Source organism: Gopherus flavomarginatus, unplaced genomic scaffold (genome assembly GCF_025201925.1).
Source record: "Gopherus flavomarginatus isolate rGopFla2 unplaced genomic scaffold, rGopFla2.mat.asm mat_scaffold_34_arrow_ctg1, whole genome shotgun sequence".
NCBI lineage: Eukaryota > Metazoa > Chordata > Testudines > Testudinidae > Gopherus > Gopherus flavomarginatus.
Genome location: NW_026115061.1, coordinates 5,115,284 through 5,136,693, shown reverse-complemented (window position 1 = coordinate 5,136,693; position 21,410 = coordinate 5,115,284). Strand labels below are relative to the sequence as shown.

General features: G+C 42.6%; 1 pseudogene; it reads left to right on the top strand.

Annotated features, from left to right (window-relative positions):
• Positions 1–6,945: 6,945 nt before the first annotated feature.
• Positions 6,946–7,875, top strand: LOC127042205 (olfactory receptor 14A16-like; annotated as a pseudogene).
• Positions 7,876–21,410: the final 13,535 nt, after the last annotated feature.

The window sequence follows — 21,410 nt, the reverse complement described above, 5'->3', positions numbered from 1 at the left end:
CTTACAAAAATGAGCTTCAATAAGCTACAAAATGTCAGGAAAAGAAACCCTCTATCCCTTCTTCTGTATTGGCACAAGTGCACAGTAAAATGTACACATTTTCTTAAATTTAATTCTCAATTTGAGTCCCCTAAAGATTTAATGGGGGCCATGCACTACATTGGGTAAAACTCAACAGCTTGAGACCATTTTGACCAGCATCACATGAATAATTTACTCTAGCTCTGAGCAAAACAAAGAAACCTAAAACCTTGTAACTGGGCTCATATCTCCACAACCCTTCGCTCAAATGACCCCAAACTTAGGTCACTAACCCTACCCTGCACCCTCCTAAGGCACATTAAATGTCTATGAAATTTGACTAAGCGTATCATTTTCTTTAAAGAGAGATGGAACTTTAAACAGAAGTCATGATGCAACCTTCACTATCGGGGTATTGCTGTGTAGTTATAATATTCATCAGTTCATTTACTGTTTGGGTACCCATCTCATAGGTTTCTATTAACCATGTTGTTGGAATATTCCATGAGCATTGAGATAGGATTGTGATGTCCATCAATGAGAATTCAGATACAGGAACAAACAAAAAACTAGACATCAGGGCACAGATATTCAGCTCATGTCACCTGGCCAGGTTCCATAGCACTATGCCAATTTCCAGCCACTGAGAAACTGGTCTAATCGACTTCAGTGGGGCTGGGGCTGATTTACACAACAGCTGTTTGGGGATCTGGACCCTTTGACTCCAAGGCAGCTAGAGGTGATTTATGAAAACTGAGGCTCTGATCCATTCACTCCAGTGAAGCTACCTTGGTTTGAACTAGCTGAGGATCTGAACCACTGATTCCAATAGATCTAGGGCTGATTTATACCCCCTGGGGATCTGGCCCTTTGTCTTTCGTTCTCTGAGATGAATGTCTAATGTGAATGTAACACTTTTAAACAGGGCATCTGCAGCCAAAGGAGCCTTTTATTTTAGTGTTGTCTGCAGAAAGGAAAATGTAACTACTGAGAAAGAAAGAAAGAAAGAAAGAAAGAAAGAAAGAAAGAAAGAAAGAAAGAAAGAAAGAAAGAAAGAAAGAAAGAAAGAAAAGCTGGGCCATTCATCCCAATAGAAGCTGAATATCTGATACCGAAAATGTCCACAACACAGAATTCCTCCAAAGTTCTGTCCCCGATGGAAATGAATCACTATCACCTTAATAAGTTACACTTACAACTAATCCCAATGGACAAAGCGCTAGGAAAGAGCAGACTGCTTACAGACTTTTGACTCTTCTTTGGTTCAGTTTCACAGGCAAAGAATATGGATTGGAAAGTGCATCATGGGCCAGATCCCCAGATGGTGTAAATGGATGTAGCTCCAGGGAAGTCATTGAGCCAGATCCCCACTGGTGTAAACAGCCCTTGCTACTCTGAAGTCAATGGAATTTTACACCATCCATTTACACCAGCTCAGGACCCGGTCCTTAGTTTTTAGTGCTTACCTCTGGGTACCTCTTAGTGACCAACTTCAAGCAGACAGGACAGCCTGAGCTGAGGGCTCCTCTGGGGCTGCATCCCAAGAGCTGCTGGTGCAATGCAGGAGAAAAGCATCTCTGCTCACTCTGAGGTCATTATGTGGAGTTAATTAAGGAACAGGCTATTCCAGGCCAACTGAGGCTCTGGTACCACTAGGCTCTTAGCTATTGTAGGTCACATGTCTGTGCTACTAATTTATATTTTATTTTGCCATCCTGTGGGAACCACCTTTGTGACTCAGCCCTGCCTTGTTTTAGCCAAGAGTCCTTCCAGGGATGCTGCCATCAGGTGAGATTCAGGGCAGGTGATGTTCCCCCTCTGTGCGGTTAGGACCAGCTAATGCAGGTTGTCAAGGTGGTTTGCTCCAGAGGTGAGATCAGAGCTGGGCTCACAGCCTCGGAGACTGGATTCAGCTATTTAGCCCCAGAACATGAACATCCTGGGCTGCAACTGTGTCTGAAGTATACGCAAGCCTGCATCAGCTCTAAGAGCTGGGAGGGGCTTTCATTCCCTGATCCCATTTAGTCCATTGCCTCTCATCCAAGCCTGCCCTAGGAGGGAAGAAGGGAGCACTCATCTCTGCTAGGAACTGCAGAGAGACGCTGCAACTCAGGACATCCAGTGAAGGGGTGCAACAATAGAGCGAATACAGTGATGGGGGCATGGGAGAGAGAGAGAGAGAACCAATTAATCCTGACAGTGGGCACATAGATAGATAGATAGACAGATAGATAGATAGATAGATAGATAGATAGATAGATAGATAGATAGATAGATAGATAGATAATGACGAATGATTCTTAACACTGCAAGATCAAATGTACAGCAAATTGGGATAAAGAAGAAAGGCAAAAGCATATTTGGCTACAGATGGCTAATCTAGTGAGGAGGGTTTTAAACTAAGTTCAATGAGGGCAGGTGACCAAAGCCCACAGGTAAGTCAAAAACTTGGAGACCTGGGAGAAGGGTCGGAATCTAGGGGGAGCATGGGTTGCTATAACAGAAATAAGAGAGAGATGAGACAGAACTGGGGGTGGGGAATCAAATCAATATCTTAGATGTCTGTATACTAATGCAAGAAGTATGGAGAATAAGCAGGAAGAACTCAAAATGCTAGTAAATAAACACAACTATGACATAGTTGGCATCATGAAGACTTGGTGGGATAATACGCATGACTGGAATATTGGTATAGAAAGGTACAGTTTGGTCAGGAAGGACAGGCAGGGAGAAAATGGAGGAGGTGTTGCCTTATGTATTAAAAATGTATGCACTTGGACTGAGGTTGAGATGGAAATAGGAGACAGACCTGTTGAAAGTCTCTGGGTAAGGATAAAAGGGGTAAAAAACAAGAGTGATGTCATGGTAGGGGTCTACTACAGACCACCTAACCATGAAGAAGAGGTGGATGAGACCTTTTTTAAACAACTAACAAAATCATCCAACGCACAGGACTTGGTGATGATGGGGCACTTCAACTACCCAGATATCTGTTAAGAAAAATAACATAGCAGAGAACAGATTATCTAACAAGTTCTTAGAATACATTGGAGATATTTTTTTTTATTTCAGAAGGTGGAGAAAGCTACTAGGGAAGAGACTGTTCTAGATTTGATTTTAACAAACAGGGAGGAACTGGTTGAGAATTTGAAAGTGGAAGGTGGCTTGGGTGAAGGGGATCATGAAATGGTCGAGTTCATGATTCTAAGCAATAGTAGGAGGGAAAACAGCACAATAAAGACAATGGATTTCAGGAAGGCAGACTTTTTAGCAAACTCAGGGAGTTGGTAGGTCAAATCCCATGAGAAGCAAGTCTAAGGGGAAAAACAATTGAAAACAGTTGGCAGTTTTCAAAGAGACATTATTAAAGGCACAAAAGCAAACTATCCCAATGCGTAAAAAAGATAGGAAGTATGGCAAGAGACCAACCTGGCTTAACCAGCAGATCTTCAGTGATCTAAACATCAAAAAAGAGTCCTACAAAAAGTGGAAACTAGGTCAAATTACAAAGGATGAATATGAAGAAATATCACAAGTGTGTGGAGATAAAATTAGAAAGCTCCAGGCATAAAACAAGATCAAACTAGCTGGGGACATAAAGGGTAACAAAAGAACATTCTACAAACACATTAGAAGCAAGAGGAAGACTAAGGACAGGGCAGGCCCATTATTCAATGAGGGTGGAAAAACAATAACAGAAAATGTGGAAACGGAAGAGGTGCTTAATGACTTCTTTGTTCTAGTTTTCACCAAGAAGGTAGGTGGCGACTGAAAGTCTAACATAGTGAATGCCAGTAAAATGAGGTAGGATCAGAGGCTATGATAGGGAAAGAATTATTTAAACGTGTTAGATGTCTTCAAATGACCAAGGCCTGATGAAATGCATTCTAAAATACTCAAGGAGCTGACTGAGGAGATATCTGAGCCATTAGCGATTATCTTTGAAAAGTCATGTAAGATGGGAGAGATTCCAGAAGAAGGGCAAATATAGTGCCAATCTTTAAAAAGGGAAATTAGGACAACCTAGGGAATTATAGACCAGTCAGTTTAACTTCTGTACCCAGAAAGATAATGGAGCAAATAATTAAGCAATCGATTTGCAAACATCTAGAAGATAATGAGGTGATAAGTAACAGTCAGCATGGATTTGTCAAGAACAAATCATGTCAAACCAACCTGGTATTTTTTTTTGACAGGGTAAAAAGCCCTTTGGACAGAAAAGAAGCAGCAGATGTGGTATATCTTGACTTTAGTAAGGCTTTTGATACTGTCTGGCATGATCTTCTCATAAACAAACTAGGGAAATACAACCTAGATGGGGCTACTATAAGGTGGGTGCATAACTGGTTGGAAAACTGTTCCCAGAGAGTAGTTATCAGTGGTTCACAGTCATGCTGGAGGGGTGTAAAGAGTGGGGTCCCACAGGCATCGGTTCTGGGTCTGGTTCTGTTCAATATCTTCTTCAGTGGTCTAGATAATGGCATAGAGGGTACACTTATAAAGTTTGCAGATGATACCAAGCTGGGAGGGGTTGCAAGTGCTTTGGAGGATAGGATTATAATTCAAAGTGATCTGGACAGACTGGAGAAATGGTCTGATGTAAACAGGATGAAATTCAATGAGGACAAAAGCAAAGTACTCCACTTAGGAAGGAAGAATCAGTTGCACATATACAAAATGGGAAATTACTATCTAAGAAAGTGTACTGTGGAAAAGGATCTGGGGGTCATAGTGGATCACAAGCTAAATATGAGTCAACAGTGTAACACTGTTGCAAAAAAAACCAAACAACATTCTGGGATGTATTATCAAGAGTGTTGTAAGCAAGATTCGAGAAGTAATTGTCCTGCTCTACTTCATGCTGATTAGACCTCAGTTGGAGTACTGTGTCCAGTTCTAGGCTACACAGTTCAAGAAAGATGTGGACAAATTGGAGAAAGTCCAGAGAAAAGCAACACAAATGATTAAATTTTGAGAAAACATGACCTATGAAGGAAGAGTGAAAAAAAATAGTTTGTTTAGTCTAGAGAAGAGAAGACTGAGGGGGGACATGATAAACAGTTTTCAAGTACATAAAAGGTTGTTACAAGGAGGAGGGAGAAAAATTGTTCATCTTAACTCTGAGGATAGGACAAGAAGCAATGGGTTTAATTTGCATCAAGGGAGGTTTAGGTTAGACCTTCGGAAAAACTTTCTGACTGTCAGAGTGGTTTAACACTGGAATAAATTGCCTAGAGAGGTTATAGAACCTCCTTCACTGGAGATTTTTAGAGCAGGTTAGACAAACACCTGTCAGGGATAGTCTAGATAATACTTAGTTCTCCCATGAGTGCAAGGGACTGGACTAAATGACCTCTCGAGGTCCTCTCAAGTTCTATGATTCTATGAGTTTAGGAAAGTATGTTTCCTATTTCAATTAAATGTGTTAGATTATTAATATACAGGGAAAATTTAATATCAGAACTATGAATTGCCATAAGAACTCTTTAAGACTTTAACTATCAAATTATGCAGACATCTAGAGATGATCAAATTTTAAAAAAAAATTCATCAGAAAAAATTGACTTTTCATTGAGGTTGTGAGAACCAAACAGTTTCAGCCTAAAACTGTTGGAAACTCAAAAATTTTAGTCATAATAAAAAAATGTTTTCATTTTTATGGCTAGCAGAGTCTTTCCATGAAAATGTATTCAATTTTCCTTTGAAATAAAGCAGAAATTGTGTGACTACTCCTAACTGGAAACTTAGCTTTAAGCCAGAGTGGGGAACATGAATATTATCAAAGAACACCACAATTTCCAACCTATTCCCTCTCTTGCAATTTTTTAAATGTCTTTCAAAGCTTCAGGATGGTAAAACTAAGTAAGTAGTGAAGTTGGTAGCCCATAGAATATGTTTTAAATATCCTAACCTCTCTAAACTGAAGCCCAGAGAGTTGAAGCCCCCAGACAAAGCTTGTCTATCTTAATCCTACCCAAGGACATACAGGAGGTTGATGGAACTAAAACCCAGCTCTCCTCTTCTACCACATAGCCTCTCTCCCACACTACGGCCTGCTTAACAAAAATACTGTCCACACGTGCTCAGAACATACACCTAGGAAGAAACAGTCCATCCCCAAAAGAGTTTACATTCAAAGGAGACAAGACAGACAAATGGAGGGAGGGGAAAGAGAGGCAGAAGTGACAGCCCCAAGGTCACAGTGAAGGTCAGTGGCAGAGCCAAGAGTAGAACCCAAGTCTCCTGACTGCCACTGACCCGCACAGTACAGACATAAAGTCACAGAGGGAAACAATACAGCCTAGCAGTAACTGAGCAATTCTACCAGCCCATCATCACCCAGAGATGGAAATGCAGCTACAATTTGGTGCCATAAATCAATGTGTAAACAGGCAGCTGGCCGTCTGTGTGGTGTTGGGATGGAATCATCACAGATGAGCTGCTATATGGGACTCCGGATAGGTCTACACTGCATTTCCCAGGAAATTGGGAATCAGGCTGTGTGGGCATTTTAGTTTCATGGCCAAGTTATCAGCCTGGTGTCTGTGGCAATAGGGGCAAAACAGTGGTTAACATTGTTGGATTTGGGTTGTACTTTGTTCCATCCTCCATACTGCATTTGATCAAGCCACATATTGGGCCAGATCCTCAGATGGTGTATACTGACCAAGCTACATTGACTTTAAGGGAGCGATGCCAATTTATGCTCCTGTGACAACACACCAGAGTAGTACTCTGTTTGTGAGCGGTGAGGAACACTAGCTACTCCAGTCAATAGAAGTGATGAATGCTGTGCACCTTTGACATTCACATCATGAGATATTATAGAGAGGGGAAACAGGGTCACTCCGTCTCTCACTATAATCCTGACCATTGTCCTTGTCTTTCCCTCCACCAGCAAGACACTATGAACTAAGAAAGAAAATGTCCAACCAAACCAACATAACTGAGTCCCTTCTCCTGGGATTCTCTGACATTCGGGAGTTGAAGATTTTGCACTTTGTGATGTTTCTAGTGATTTATCTCACAGCCATGATCGGGAATCTTCTCATCATCATGGTTATAGCCCTAGACTACCACCTTCACAGCCCCATGTACTTCTTCCTGATGAATTTGTCCATCCTAGACCTCAGCACGATCTCTGTCACCGTCCCCAAATCCATGGCTAATTCCCTCATGAACACCAGGTCCATTTCCTATTCTGGATGTGTCACCCAAGTCTTTTTCCTCGTCTTCTTTGCGGTATCTGACTTAGCCTTACTCATTGTTATGGCGTACGATCGATATGTTGCCATCTGCAAACCACTGCACTATGAGATTATAATGAACAGGAGAGCTTGTGTCCAAATGGCAGCCAGTGCCTGGATCAGTGTAATTGTCTATCCTTCATTGCAGGCCAGGAGCACATTTGCAATCTCCTTCTGTGGTGGTAATGAGGTGGATCAGTTATTCTGTGAAATTCCCCAGCTACTCAAGCTCGCCTGCTCTGACACATACCTTGGTGAAGTTGAGGTACTCATCTTGAGTGCATAATTCTCTCATACACTCAGATCTTCCAAACAGTGCTGAGAATCCCCACTGAACAAGGTCGGGCATAAAGCCCTATCCACCTGCCTCCCCCACCTCATTGTGGTCTCCTTGTTTGTTTCCACTGACATCTTTGCCTACCTGAAAGCCACCTCCAGCTCTCCATCAGGTCTGGATCTCATGGTGGCTGTTCTTTAGTCTGTGCTGCCACCAGTGATGAATCCGATCATCTACAGCATGAGGAACAAGGAGATCAAAGCTTCCCTGAGGAAACTTACTGGGTGGAGGTTATTCAGCAAGAATAAAGTGTCTCTATTTCTTTTATGAACATTGATTTTATCTGTGTTTTTTTACAAACACAATCTATTGATGACATTTAGTTACTGTCCCCACAAGAATATGCTGTGTGATTTGTTTTGGGTTTTTTTTTGCAAAATGCTGTATTTATAGTGGTAAATCCAGACTTGCTCCACAAAGTCAATGTAGCTGTTCTAGGTTTATAACAATGTAAGTAAGATGTCCATTAACACGTCACCAGTCATAGGGAAGGAGGCAGGGGGTGGGGTGGTTAATGGATTACGGATTGTTGTAATAAGCCATAAATCCAGTGACTCTATTCAGTCCATGATTTTTGGCATCTAGCAACGTTATGAATTTAAGATCCCAGGCCCATCCCTTGAAGGTGTTGTACAAGTTTCCTTTGGGAGTAGGACTGAGAGATCAGATATAGAATTTTTTTGCAGATATAGGATGATCACTTTATGAAAAGCATTCACCCACAGGCAATAGGGTGTTTTTGTCTTTTATCATTTTCCTGTGTGAGTTCATTCAAGAGTGTAGTGATTCTTTGGTTTCACCCACATAATTGCTATTGGGGCATTTAGTGCACTGGATGAGGCATGCCCCATGTTGTAATAGGTATGTGTAGGACTCATGGATCTTGACAGATGTTTTGTAGGGGGTGCTGAACATCATAGCAGTGAGATATGTCTGCAGGTTTTATATCTGTTGTTCTGGCACGGTTTGGTGTCGCTCTGCATTGGTGTGTCCTGTTCTGTGGAAAGCCTGCTTCAGAGGATGAGCTTGGAGCAGTTGGAAGGTTGTCTGAGGGCCAGAAGAAGGAGTGATGGAAAGATTTCTTTCAGGTCATGGTCCCCATTGAATATGGATTGTAATTGTTTGATGATACCGTGTCATCAACAGGCCAATTCACCTTGAATGGTCCCTTGAAATATGTGTTAACTGTTTACACTAAACCATCTGTTCCAATTTGTATTTAGCTGTAACACTCTGAGTACATTTCCTAGACCTGAAGAAGAGTTCTGTGTAAGCTCAAAAACTTCTCTCTCTCACCAACAGAAGTTGAGAAATAAAAGATCTTACCTCATTCACCTTGTCTCTCTAATATCCTGGGACCAACATGGTGACAACACCACTGCATAAATCAATGTTGTGTTATTCTTGATGTTGTTGAAAGGCTTATTTAAGAGGAAGGTTTTGCAACGTTTCCTGAAGACAATCAGACTCTGGATAATGAGGCCAAATTTTGATCCCATTGAAGTAAGTGGAATTTAGCCACTCACTTCACAGGAATCATGATTTGGTCAGTGGCCAATGCACACAAGGATCCAAGTGTGGGTCCAGGCAGCCTGGAGAAAATGAATGCAACAGAGATATAAGGGTGAGATTCCCATCTCAGCTAAAGCAGAGCAGATGCAGAGTAGCTCCATTGACACCACCAGTTTAATATTGACAAGGTCTTGGACCAATGAAACGGGACTAAGTTCAGCAGTAACATAAACTCTAGTGCAAGTTATTTGTCAGGGGTCATTTTGCTATAATCTTGGTGTGAATGGGAAAATGCCATCACGTGCACCGATCTGGTATTCCATATGCCATCCAGTGTAAATCTAGTCACATCCAAGCTAAGAAAGGATCTACGAAGCTGGCTTGTTATTAGTATTAGAATACTATCTTTGTGCATGGTTGTGTACACTGCATATATGACAGGCAAAGGCAGAGTCTGAAATTAGTTAGACAGAAAAAGAGAGGACCATTCTTTGTCCTAACACATAACTTAATTGTGTCATAATGATAGATTTATCTTTGATTGTGAATTATTAGATAGATAGATAGATAATGAATAGTTTTATGCAAATTATTGAGACTCATTTCCTATTCAAGACTATGCCCAGATCATGATTTTATTATAAAAAATAGTTATTAAACAATATTTACCAAAGAATTTCTCTCACAATATCTTACTCCACAGCTCAGCTACAAACAACTCATCCTAAATACTTGGTGTTTGAACTTTAAGCTGTTTCAACTGGATACATTTTTAACATGCTCTGTTTCCCTCCCCTGAGTGGATCATTTCATAGAATCATAGAAAATCAGGGTTGGAAGGGACCTCAGGACGTCATCTAGTCCAATTCACTGCTCAGAACAGGACCAATCCTGAACTAAATCATCCCAGTCAGGGCTTTGTCAAGCCCCACCTTAGAAACCTCTAAGGAGGGAGATTCCATCACCTCCCTAGGTAACCCATTCCAGTGCTTCACCACCCTCCTAGTGAAAAAGTTTTCCCTAATATCCAACCTGAATCTTCCCATTGCAATTTGAGATCATTACTCCTTGTTCTGTCATCTGGTACCACTGAGAACAGTCTAGATCCATCCTCTTTGGACCCCCCTTTCAGGTAGTCGAAAATAGCTATCAAATCCCCCCTCATTCTTCTCTTCTGCAGCCTAAATAATCCCAGTTCCTTCAGCCTCTCCTCATAAGTCATGTGCTCCAGCCATCTACCAATGTGATGTATACCATCATGTGCCAGCAATGCCCCTCTGCCATGTACATTGGCCAAACCCAACAGCCTCTACGCAAAAGAATAAATAGACACAAATCTGACATCAGGAATCATAACATTCAAAAATCAGTAGGAGAACCCTTCAGCCTCTCTGGTCACTCAGTAACAGACTTAAAGGCGGCAATTTTGCAACAGAAAAGCTTCAAAAACGGACCCCAATGAGAAACTGCTGAACTTGAAACAATATTCAAACTAGATACCATCAAGTTAGGTTTAAATTGAGACTGGGAATGGCTGAACCATTACACATATTGAATCTATTTCCCTATGTTAAGTATCCTCACACCTTCTTGTCAAACTGTCTCAAATGGGCTCTTGATTATCACTACAAAAGTTTTTTTTCTCCTGCTGATAATAGCTCACCTTAATTAATTAGCCTTTTAGAATGGGTAGGGCAACTGCCACCTTTTCATGTTCTCTGTATGTATATATATATATATATATATCACTATATATCCGATGAAGTGGGCTGTAGCCCACGAAAGGTTATGCTCAAATAGGCTGACCAGACAGCAAATGTGAAAAATCGGGACAGAGGTTGGGGGATAATAGGATCCTATAAACAAAAATACCCCAAAATCGGGACTGTCTCTATAAAATCGGGACATCTGGTCACCCGATATTCAAATAAATTTCGTAGTCTCTAAGACCTGGACTACACTAGCGCAGGGTGGGGGGGCTGTTAAACTAAGAACACAACTTCAGCTACGCTATTCACATAGCTGAATTCAAAGTAACTTAGTTCAACTTGCCTGGCCATTCCCACAGAGGTGAGTTGACTCCCGCAGCTCCGCCATTGACTCCGTTTACTCCTCAGGCTGAGGTGGAGTATGGGCATTGATTCAGGGATCAATTTATCACATCCAGATGAGAAGCAATAAATTGATCACTGATACACCAAACACTACCCACCAATCCAGCAGGTAGTATAGACGTACCCTAAGGTGCCACATTTACTCCTGTTCTTTTTGCAGATACAGACTAACAAAGCTGTTACTCTGAAACTAATCATTTTTGTTGCCCGCTGCTGGACTCTTTCCAAATCCTTCTTGTAGTGTGGGGCCCAAAACTGGGTACAGTACTCCAGATGAGGCCTTATCAATGCAGAATAGAGGGGAATGATCACATCCCTTTATCTGCTGGCAATGCTCCTACTTATACAAAAAGATATATCAGGAGTGGGATTTGAACCCATGTCTCCATAGATAAACCAGACCAGACCACCCAGTTGTGGGAAAAAACAGAGTCTTAGACCACTCAGCCATTCATTGTCCCATTCAGGGTCATTAAAAAGGAAGGGACAAATTCTCAGCTGGTGTAAATTGTTATGTCTCCTTTGAAGTTAACAGACCTCTGAGAATTTACACAACCTAAGGATCTGTTCAGAACACTCATGGTTGTGAATTTGAAACTCCCCTCCATTGAATATTTTGCACTAAGGCCCTGATCCAGAAAACCACTTCAGGGCATGCTTAACTTTAAATACATGTGTAGTCCCATTGAAAACTGGAAGTTAATCTCATGCTTAAGTGTTTTGTCAGACTTGCCACTGCCTTAGTTTCTCCTCTTTCCCATTTAAATAAACTGCTACAATTGGTGCATGTAAATTTATCTCTGCTTCTGGGGTCTGGTTTTGACATAAAATAAAAGTTTATCTCAAAGCCAGTCTCTCCGGGCTGCCTTCTCTAGACTCACCAGGCCATTACACTCCTCCTGGGCTCCTAATTCCCTTTGCGGGTTCTGTTCCTGCCCTGCAGTACAGGTCACTCCAGCCAATCCTCCCCTCTGGAGAGCTTCTTCTCAAGTCCTCTCTGACCCTGGGTCCCCTCTGGGTCCCCTTCAAGAGACTCCCTGTGCCCTGAAATTCTTCTAGTCTTTACCCTTCAATTAGAGCATCAGGTCCAGCTCTCTCTGCTCCTCAGGATCATTCCAGACTCTGGGCTTCTCCAGAGAGACTTCCGCTGGGTCTGTCCTACCCACTGGTCCCCCTTGCTCTGATGGGTCAGGCTCCCTCCTGTGATTCCTGGTCACCGACCCAGCCACAGCCCCAAAATCAAATCTATCAGCTGGGATTGAATAACAGGGCAAAAGTGTGGATGACCAGAGAAAGACAAACAGTGGCAAGGACTTGCTCTGAGAAAGGATGTAGTGCCACTGGCCACATCATCAGTACTATGGGGTATTATCAGGAAGGGCTCCCTGTCAATAAATAACTACAGAGTCATTGGAGCAGGGGACTGTACCCTGGGTTTGCTACCTCCCAGGGGATTGCACTAACCACCAGGCTAGAGAGTCACTCTGGTGCTTCTTTTCTCTTTGTCCCAGTGATGTCTTTATCCAAGATAGAATAGGTCAAATTGAGGGCACTCGTCTCAGAATATCCAACAGTGCAGTGGTTAAAGGACTCCCTTGGGAGATGACAGATCCCTTTTCATATCACCAAGTCCCTTTTCCTCATCAGGCAGAGGAGGGATTTAAACCAGTGGTAGTAGAGGATTGGACTTGCAATCCTGTCATATAATCTCCATCATAAACTGACCCATCCCCCTGTTAATCTAGTTGAGTTGTTTGCTCTAAGGGCTGTTCCTGGCCCTCCCTCCTCTGAAGGAGGCAAACCTTCTCTGCATTTCCAGTCTAAATTTACTCATGGCCAGTTTATCGTCATTTGTTCTTTCTCCTTTCTCCTTTCTCCTTTAGCATCAACAGCTCTTCTCCATCGCTGGTGTTTACCATCCTGATCTATTTGCAGAGAGTGATCATATCCCCTCTCAGCTGGGGTTTTGCTAGGCTACACTAGCCAAACTTCTTTTGTCTATACTAAGGGCTAGCGGTGTAATTTCCAGCTTACATATTTGCACTAGCTTGATGAGCGCTAGTACAAGTACACATTGCAGTGTATCTGTGGGGCCATGGGCACAGGTACAAACCCACCTGTGCCCTGCAGGAATGTACTCATCAGGGCTCAGCTGTGCCTCCACTGTCACTGCCCATGCTATGGTGGCTACACTGCAGTTTATACTCACACTAGCTCTCATTGAGCTATTGCAAGTGTGTGTATGCAAGCTGGGAATCACATCCCTAGCTCAGAGTGCAGGCAGTGCCTCATTCTCCTCTCCTAAAATAGCTCTCCATTGTCACAATAGCAGGACCATCATTCCTAAGATTGTTCCATTTGTGTTGTAACTTTTTCCATATTTACACTGATTTTTATTGAGCCGCATCTTGGATGGATAGTCAGATGGTGGAAATGGAGCCATCCTTTGACTGTAAGGGCGCTATACCGATTTACACTGCTGTGATGATAATGCACCTGACTCGTGGTGTGATTATCAGAGGTGAGGAGGCAGAAGTGCTCTATCCTGACACTGCCCTTGCCCATCCCTCCGTGGCCCCACCCCTCCTCTTCCCCCAAGAATGGTCTGGCCATCAAATCTGAGCCCCACTTGGCCACTGCGTTTGACTCTAATAGTGGGTCAAAGTCTGAAAGTAAAAGAAGGTGGCATCTGCCTCTGTCCAAGGATTTTTAATTTTTGGAAGTGTCACCCAAGCACAGCAGAAAATTTGGAAGGTGCTGAAACTGTTTTTGGAATGAAAATAGGTTACACATGCACGTTCCTGCTGGGCAGAGAGGATGGGGGGGAGCAATGGGAGCGGGTGTTACCCGGTGCCTTTCTGAACCCAAAGCTCTCAGTAACTTTACTCCTTATGAGGCAGTGTCAGGAAATAAATCAATGGGGACATAGCACACCCATCTGATAAGGGGTGGATATAAAGAGTGCACTTAAAGCTTTTACTTTATTTAGCCTCCAGCAGGTACACACACAAGCAACAGGTTATGTTGGAGCACCCCAAACTGTAGCTACCCCAAGGTCTGGAGTGGTCCTCCGGTGTCCAGTGACAGATTTCCAGTGGCCAGCCTTCTGTCTGCTGCTGAGGAACTCAAGATGGGTTCACAGCAGAGTTCACTTAACCCAAATCTTGTCCCCTTCTTATCCTTACAAGTGTTACATAGCTTACCAATCAAAACCAACCAGTAAGCAAGAAACGTGTTAAAACACGTCACTTAAAAAAAAAATTTGCAAGCAATTTTGAGCTGTTAGCCTTGCAGCTGTATTTCCACATAACAGCAGTCGAAACTATAGCCAGATTTCCTGTTTTTCTAAGATGCAAACTTCAGCAATTTCAAAAGAAAGCTTACCAGGAAGGATGCAGGCTCATGCTCACGTCTTGTGATGGCTTAACTCCTGAGCTGCTTTTAGCAATGAGCAAGATAATCAGGAGTCCAGCTACTGGCAGTGGTCTAGGCATTTTGGTAGTTGTCAAAGGCTCCCCTGAGAAGGAGTTTTGGGGGCAGCAACAGAGGGGTGATTAAAGTGAGGGATAAATGGGGTGGTGGGTCAGTTGGAGAGGAATGGGAGCTAGGTGGAGTGGAGGGGAAGGGTGGGGCACTGTGAAGGCAGACGTGACAGTGAATGACAGGGAACTGGGGGGAAATAGAGGTAGAACAGGTATGGCTGACAACCCCTATTTCCCTCCTATGTGTGTGCCAATATCTGCCTTTACCATTCAATACAGCTGCAGTGGACATAGTCAATGCTGCTAGTGTGCAAGCAGATGATTACCACTAGCTATTGCCAGCTCCAGGGGACAATCTTAACTAAACTACAGTGTTAACTAAAGATTTGTTTAGGTTTGTTGCAATAGAGAGAGAGAGAGAGAACTAGATAGATAGTTCGATCTTATCTAATTTACACTGGCATAAGCCTAAAGTAACTCCATTAACAGTAGTTAACTGATTTTTGATCACTACCACTCATTTCACATAGAGAGATTGCACATCACATTCCTGTGGAGACAATAATTCTATCTGTAAAGACAGACAGAATGAAGTCATGATCATGGGAAAAATCTGGAAATTTTATTCTTGGTCAATAATGTTCACCGAGTCAGTTTCCTCACAGCACCTTTAATTTCCTTGTTCCTCATGCTGTAGATGATTGAATTCATGATTGGCGGCACCACGGAATAGAGCACACTCACCACAAGATCCAGACCTGATAAACAGATGGAGAGTGGTTTCACATAGGCAAAGATCCCAGTGCAAACAAACAAGGAGACCACAGTGAGGTGAGGGAGGCAGGTGCAGATGGCTTTATGCTGGCCCCGCTCAGAGAGGATTCTCAGAACCTTGGTAAAGTTCTGAACACATGACATAATTATTAAAACAAAGCAGCTTATAGTTAAACATGCAAAAAAGGCAATAACCCCAACTTCATTGAGATATGGGTCAGAGCAAGTGAGCTTGAGTAGCTGTGGGATTTCACAGAAGAATTGATCCATCATGTTGCCTCCACAGAAGGTTAATGCAAATGTGTTCCCGGTGTGCAGTGCGAGGCAGAAAATACCACTGATCCAAGCACTGGCTACCATTTCAATACAAGCTCTCCTGTTCATCAAAGACTCATAGTATAGTGGTTTGCAGATGATGATGTAGCGGTCGTATGCCATGATGGTGAGAAAACCAAAGTCAACCGCAGAGAAGAAAATGAAGAGAAAGACCTGGACAACTCATTCAGAATAAGAAATCGATCTGGTGTTCAATAGGGAATTGGCCATGGACTTGGGGACAGTGACAGAGATGAATCCAAAGTCTATCGTGGCAAATTCATGAAGAAGAAGTACATGGGGGTGTGAAGATGGTGGTCCAGGGCCACAGCTGCAATAATGAGGAGGTTCCCCATCAGGGCTGGCAGGAAAATCCCTAGAAACACCACAAAGTGTAAAATCTGCAGCTCTCAAGCCTCAGAGAAGCTCAGGAGAAGGAATTCGGTCACAGTAATTTGGTTGGACATTTTCCTTCCCAGGACATCATGTGCTGCCTGTGGAGGGATGGGCAAGGGCCATGTCAGGATAGAACACTTCTGAATGCATCATATTTTGGAAAAATAAAATCAGCAAAGATCAGCACAGTAAGTTTGTTATTTCAATTAACAATATACAGGGGAAATCATACAGGAGGAAATTCAGATTATAAATATGAATCACAATATGAACTCGTTAAGACTTTACTCTCCATTTAATCAATTATCTACTGCTGATAGGATTTTTTCTACCTCTCAGGAAAAGGTTGACTTTTCACTGAAAATGCAAAATCAATTTTTTAAAAAAAAATTTGTGGCAAATGAAATCTTTATACTGAAAACTAGATTTTTTTAATCACAAAATCAAAAAATGTGTGTTTTGTGAGTTTGAGTTTTTTGAGTTTTCTGATTCTTTACACAATATGTTTGAGAAAAGCAGACAGATTCTGAGATTTGTTGTTGTTTATCTAAAAAAAAACAATGTCCATTATAAAAGCTTCAGCTAGAAATTTCCAACCTGCCTTAAACTTTAAATAAATTGGAGAAAATTAATATTCTCTGACAAAGCATTAATTTCAAGTCCATTTATTCTATTGCATCTGTGTGATTTCTCTATCAAAGTGAGAGTTGTAAGAAGGTAACAGTTGAATAACTAGTAAGTTGATAGCACCCAGACTGTGTTTTATACAGACTATCCTCTTTTAACCCTGGGTTAGAGTTGAACCAAGCAGCCAAACCCTGTCTATCCTGACCGTGTTCAAGGACATATGGGAAATCACGAGGAGTAGAACTAAGAGCTCCTGGTCTAGCGCCACACTGGGGAACCTTCTCATCATCACAGCCATAGCCCTCAACCACCAACTTCACACCCCCATGTACGTTCTGATGAAATTTTTGATAACCAAAAATTCTGACCAGCAGTAGATATTTCATTACATTGATACTAAAAGTCAAAAACAAGTCAGATAGTAATTTCACATTTATGTTCTTAAATGTCCCCTGTATATTAATCCCCCCAAATATATGTAATTGAGATAGAAAATTTACTGTGCTGGTCTTTGTGGAGTTTGTCTCAGCATGTGATTCTTTCAGTTCTCACCCATCAGGATTGTTTAGTCTATCCACCTGTCATGCACCCATCATTGTATTAGTCCACAGTGGTTTCCATGTGCTCAGCTGAGTTATGCTGAGTTACACAGGATGGGATCTGGCCCACTCTCTCCAATGGAGCGATGTCAATTGACATCAGCTGGGGATCTGTTCCATTACAGTTTCAAATCCATATTTGAAGTCACAAGTTCCTAACTCTTCTGCACGTCCTTAATTCTTTGCCTTTGAGATTAATTAGAAGTGTAACTTTTAATGGGTAAGGATTGATTCATTGAATCCTCAGGATAGAACTTGAAGGAATTCAGTGTTGCTAAGATTTTCTGTATCTAGTCTTCCTCTTCTATTGGGATGAATGGCCCAACTTCTTTCTTTCTTTCTCAGCAATTCCATTTTTTTCTTACCTCAGACAACAGCTCATCAAGCAGCAGGTGCAATGATTCATGACATTAATATATATCAGCTGTAATTTTATTGAAGTCAGTGGGACCTGATCCCCAGTTTGTGTAAATTGGCATAGTGCTAAGGAGCTCTGTTGCTTTGCCTAAGTAGAGATTTTGAAGAACTTGCAAAAGAAACAAAAATTAACAGTAAAATAATAAATAATAATAATAATAACAATAACAACAACAGAAGCAGGAAGCCTGTCAAACAGTCAGTGGACCAACTGGATGATTGAGGTGCTAAAGGAGCACACAAGGAAGACAACGCCATTTCAGAGAATCTAAATGAATTCTTTCCATCAGTCTTCACTTCAGAGAATGTGAGGGAGATCCTCACATCTGAACCATTCCTTTTAGGTGATAAATCTGAGGAATTGTCCCAGAATGTGGTGTCAATAGAGGAGGTTTTGGAACAAACTGGTAAATTAAACAGTAATAAGTCACCAGGACCAGACAGTATTCACTCAAGAATTCTGAATGAACTCAAATATTAAATTGCAGAATTATTAACTGAGGTATGTAACCTATCGCTTTAATCAGTCTCTGGATCAGATGACTAGAGGATAGTTAACGTAACACTGATTTTTTTTAAAAGTCTCCAGAGGCAGTCATGGCAATTACAGGCCAGTAAGCATAACTTCAATACCAATAAATTGATTGAAACTACAGTAAAGAATAGAATTATCAGGCACATAGATGAATACAATAAGTTGGAGTGAGAGCCAACATGGCTTTTGTAAATAGTAATCATGCCTCACCAATCTATTAAAATTCTTGGATGGTGTCAACAAACATGAGGACAAGCGTGATACTCTCAACACTGTGTACTTGGACTTTCAGAAAGCCTTGACAAGGTCCCTCACCAGAGGCTGTTAAACAAAATAAGCAGTCATGGGATAAGAGGGAAAGTCGTCTCATGGATCAGTAACTGGTTGAAAGATAGTAAACAAAGAGTAGGAATAAATGGTCAGTTTTCCTACTGGAAAGTGATAAATAGTGGGGTCCCCCAAGGATCTGTACTGGGACCAGTGCTGTTCAATATATTCATAAATGATCTGGAAAAAGGGGCAAACACTGGCATGGCAAAGTTTGCAGATGATACATATTTACTCAAGATAATTAAGTCCAAAGCTGACTGCAAGGAGTTACCAAGGGATCTCACAAAATTGGGTGTTTGGGCAACAAAACAGCAGATGAAATTTAGTGTTGATAAATGCAAAGTAATGCACACTGGAAAACATAATCCTAACTATACGTACAATATTATGGGGTCTACGTTAGTTGTTACCACTCAAGAAAGTGGAGTCATTGTAGATATTGTTCTGGAAACATCTGCTCAATGTTCAGCGGCAGTCAAAAAAGCTAACAGAATGTTAGGAACTATTAGAAAAGGGATAGATAATAAGATAGAAAATATCATAATGCTTCTATATAAATCCATGGTACGCCTGCACCTTGAATACTACATGCAGTTCTGGTCACCCCATCTCAAAAAAGATATATTAGAGTTAGAAAAAGTACAGAGAGAGGAAACAAAAATGATTAGGGATATGGAAAAGCTTCCATATGAGGAGAGATTTAAAAGACTATTTTAAAAGAGCCTATTCAACTTAGAAAAGAGAAAACAAAGGGAGGATATGACAGAGGTCTATAAAATCATGGATGGTGTGAAGAAAGTGAGTAGGGAAGTGTTATTTACTCATTCACATAATTGAAGGACCAAGTGGTCACCCAATGAAATTAATAGGCAGCAGGTTTAACACAAACAAAAGATACTGGGCAAGATGGACCATTGATCTGACCCAGTATGACCATCGGGGAATACATCACATGTCTCTATGCGAGACAGATGCAGGTATATCTATCATTCTCCATAGAGATAGAAAGATAGTCATGTACCTTTATTTGCTATTTTTTCTCACTGTCTCTGATACTATGGGATAGTATTAAAATGGAAAAAAGTCCATGATGGTTATGAAGGAGATTAGAGAGATACAATGTCAGATAGTAAACAGTCAGTAGGAAAGTTTTAGAGTTTACTTAAATAACTGAAAGCTAAGAAATAAAAATGATGACACAAGATGACAAAGCGCCAGGTTTAATTTTTAATGTAAATTTTACTTAACATTTTCTACTGATGCCCAGGCAAATTCCCATCTATGCAGAGCCCTTCCCTTCTATGGTGGCAATGAATACACAATGTCAAGTAACACACAAACCAGGGGAGTCTCTACACATTTCACCGCCCCAAGCACAAAGACATGCCCACTCCACGAAGCCGTGCCTGCAAGAGGTCCACCGGAGCCGCGGGACCATCAGACCCTCGCAGGCAAGCCATTGCAAATAGCCTGCCTGCCACCTTCCCAGCAACCGGCAGAGCGCCCCCCCCCCCCCCCGTGGCTTGGTGCCCCAAGCACGGGCTTGGCGTGCTGGGGCCGGGAGCCGCCCCTGACAAAGACTGAAACAATGTTAATGTCAGCTTTTGCCTTTTGGCCCTGCTCCCCTGGCCAGAGCCCCGCAACCCCACGGTCTCGTTCCCCCGGTCAGAGCCCCTCAATCCTGTGGCCCCGCTACCCCAGCCAGAGCCTTGCAACTCCACGGTCCCACTACCCTGGTTGCAGCGCAGCAGGTCCCACGGCCCCGCTACCCAGGCCAGAGCCCCGCAAACCCGCTCTCCTGGCCAGAGCTCCGCAGTCCCACCCCCCCCCCGCCGCAGCGCAGCAAGTCCCACAGCTTCGCTATCCCAGACCGAGCCCCACAACCCCGCTATCCTGGCCAGAGCCCCACAACCCCGCGGTCTGGCGCCCCCAGCCAGAGGCCAGCAACCTCACTCTCTAGCCAGAGCCCTGCTTCCCCGTGGCCCTGCTACCCTGGCCGGAGCTCCGCATCACCGCAGCCTTGGTTCCCTGGCCCGAGAGTGGCAAGTGTGGCTGCCCCGCTCCCCCAGCCGGAGCCCTATGGCCCTGCTTCCACTGCTGGAGCGCGGAAATCCGAAGTGCCACAGGGAGAGTACATGCCCCATGAATCGGGCCCCGCACTGGCTAAAACCGGCCCTGACCGTTCTTATGAACTGTACACAAATCCCCAATCCAGTTCATACAGCTTAGATGCTTGTGCCAACATTGGCACTAGTGGACTTGAGGGATGAATGGTCCCTATGCGCACAGCGATGAATGCAAGGCCGGGCGTTGAACACTCCAAAGCTCAGGCCTGATTCTTTCTGTTGTTTTTGTTTGACCAATGATAAAAGATAGGCCAACTGTAAAATTTGAGGCTGGGTAAATTTCCGCTTCCCAAAGCCTTCAGCTGGCATTTTCAAAAGGGCTTAATTTTCAAAGATGCCCAGATACCATGGACTGTCAGATATCCAGCGAATGGAATAACTTTTAATTGATACCCAGCTGGGAGCAAATTGATGTGTGTGAGCTAGAGGTGAGAAGGTCCCTGCCTCAGATGAGATGGGAGCAGCCCTACACTTTCAAACCCCCAAACTCCTGTTCTTGAAAATCACACCAGGCACCTACATACCTTTAAAAATCTGGCCCTTCAGTGTTCTAAAATCACTGACATTGACAAAGCCTG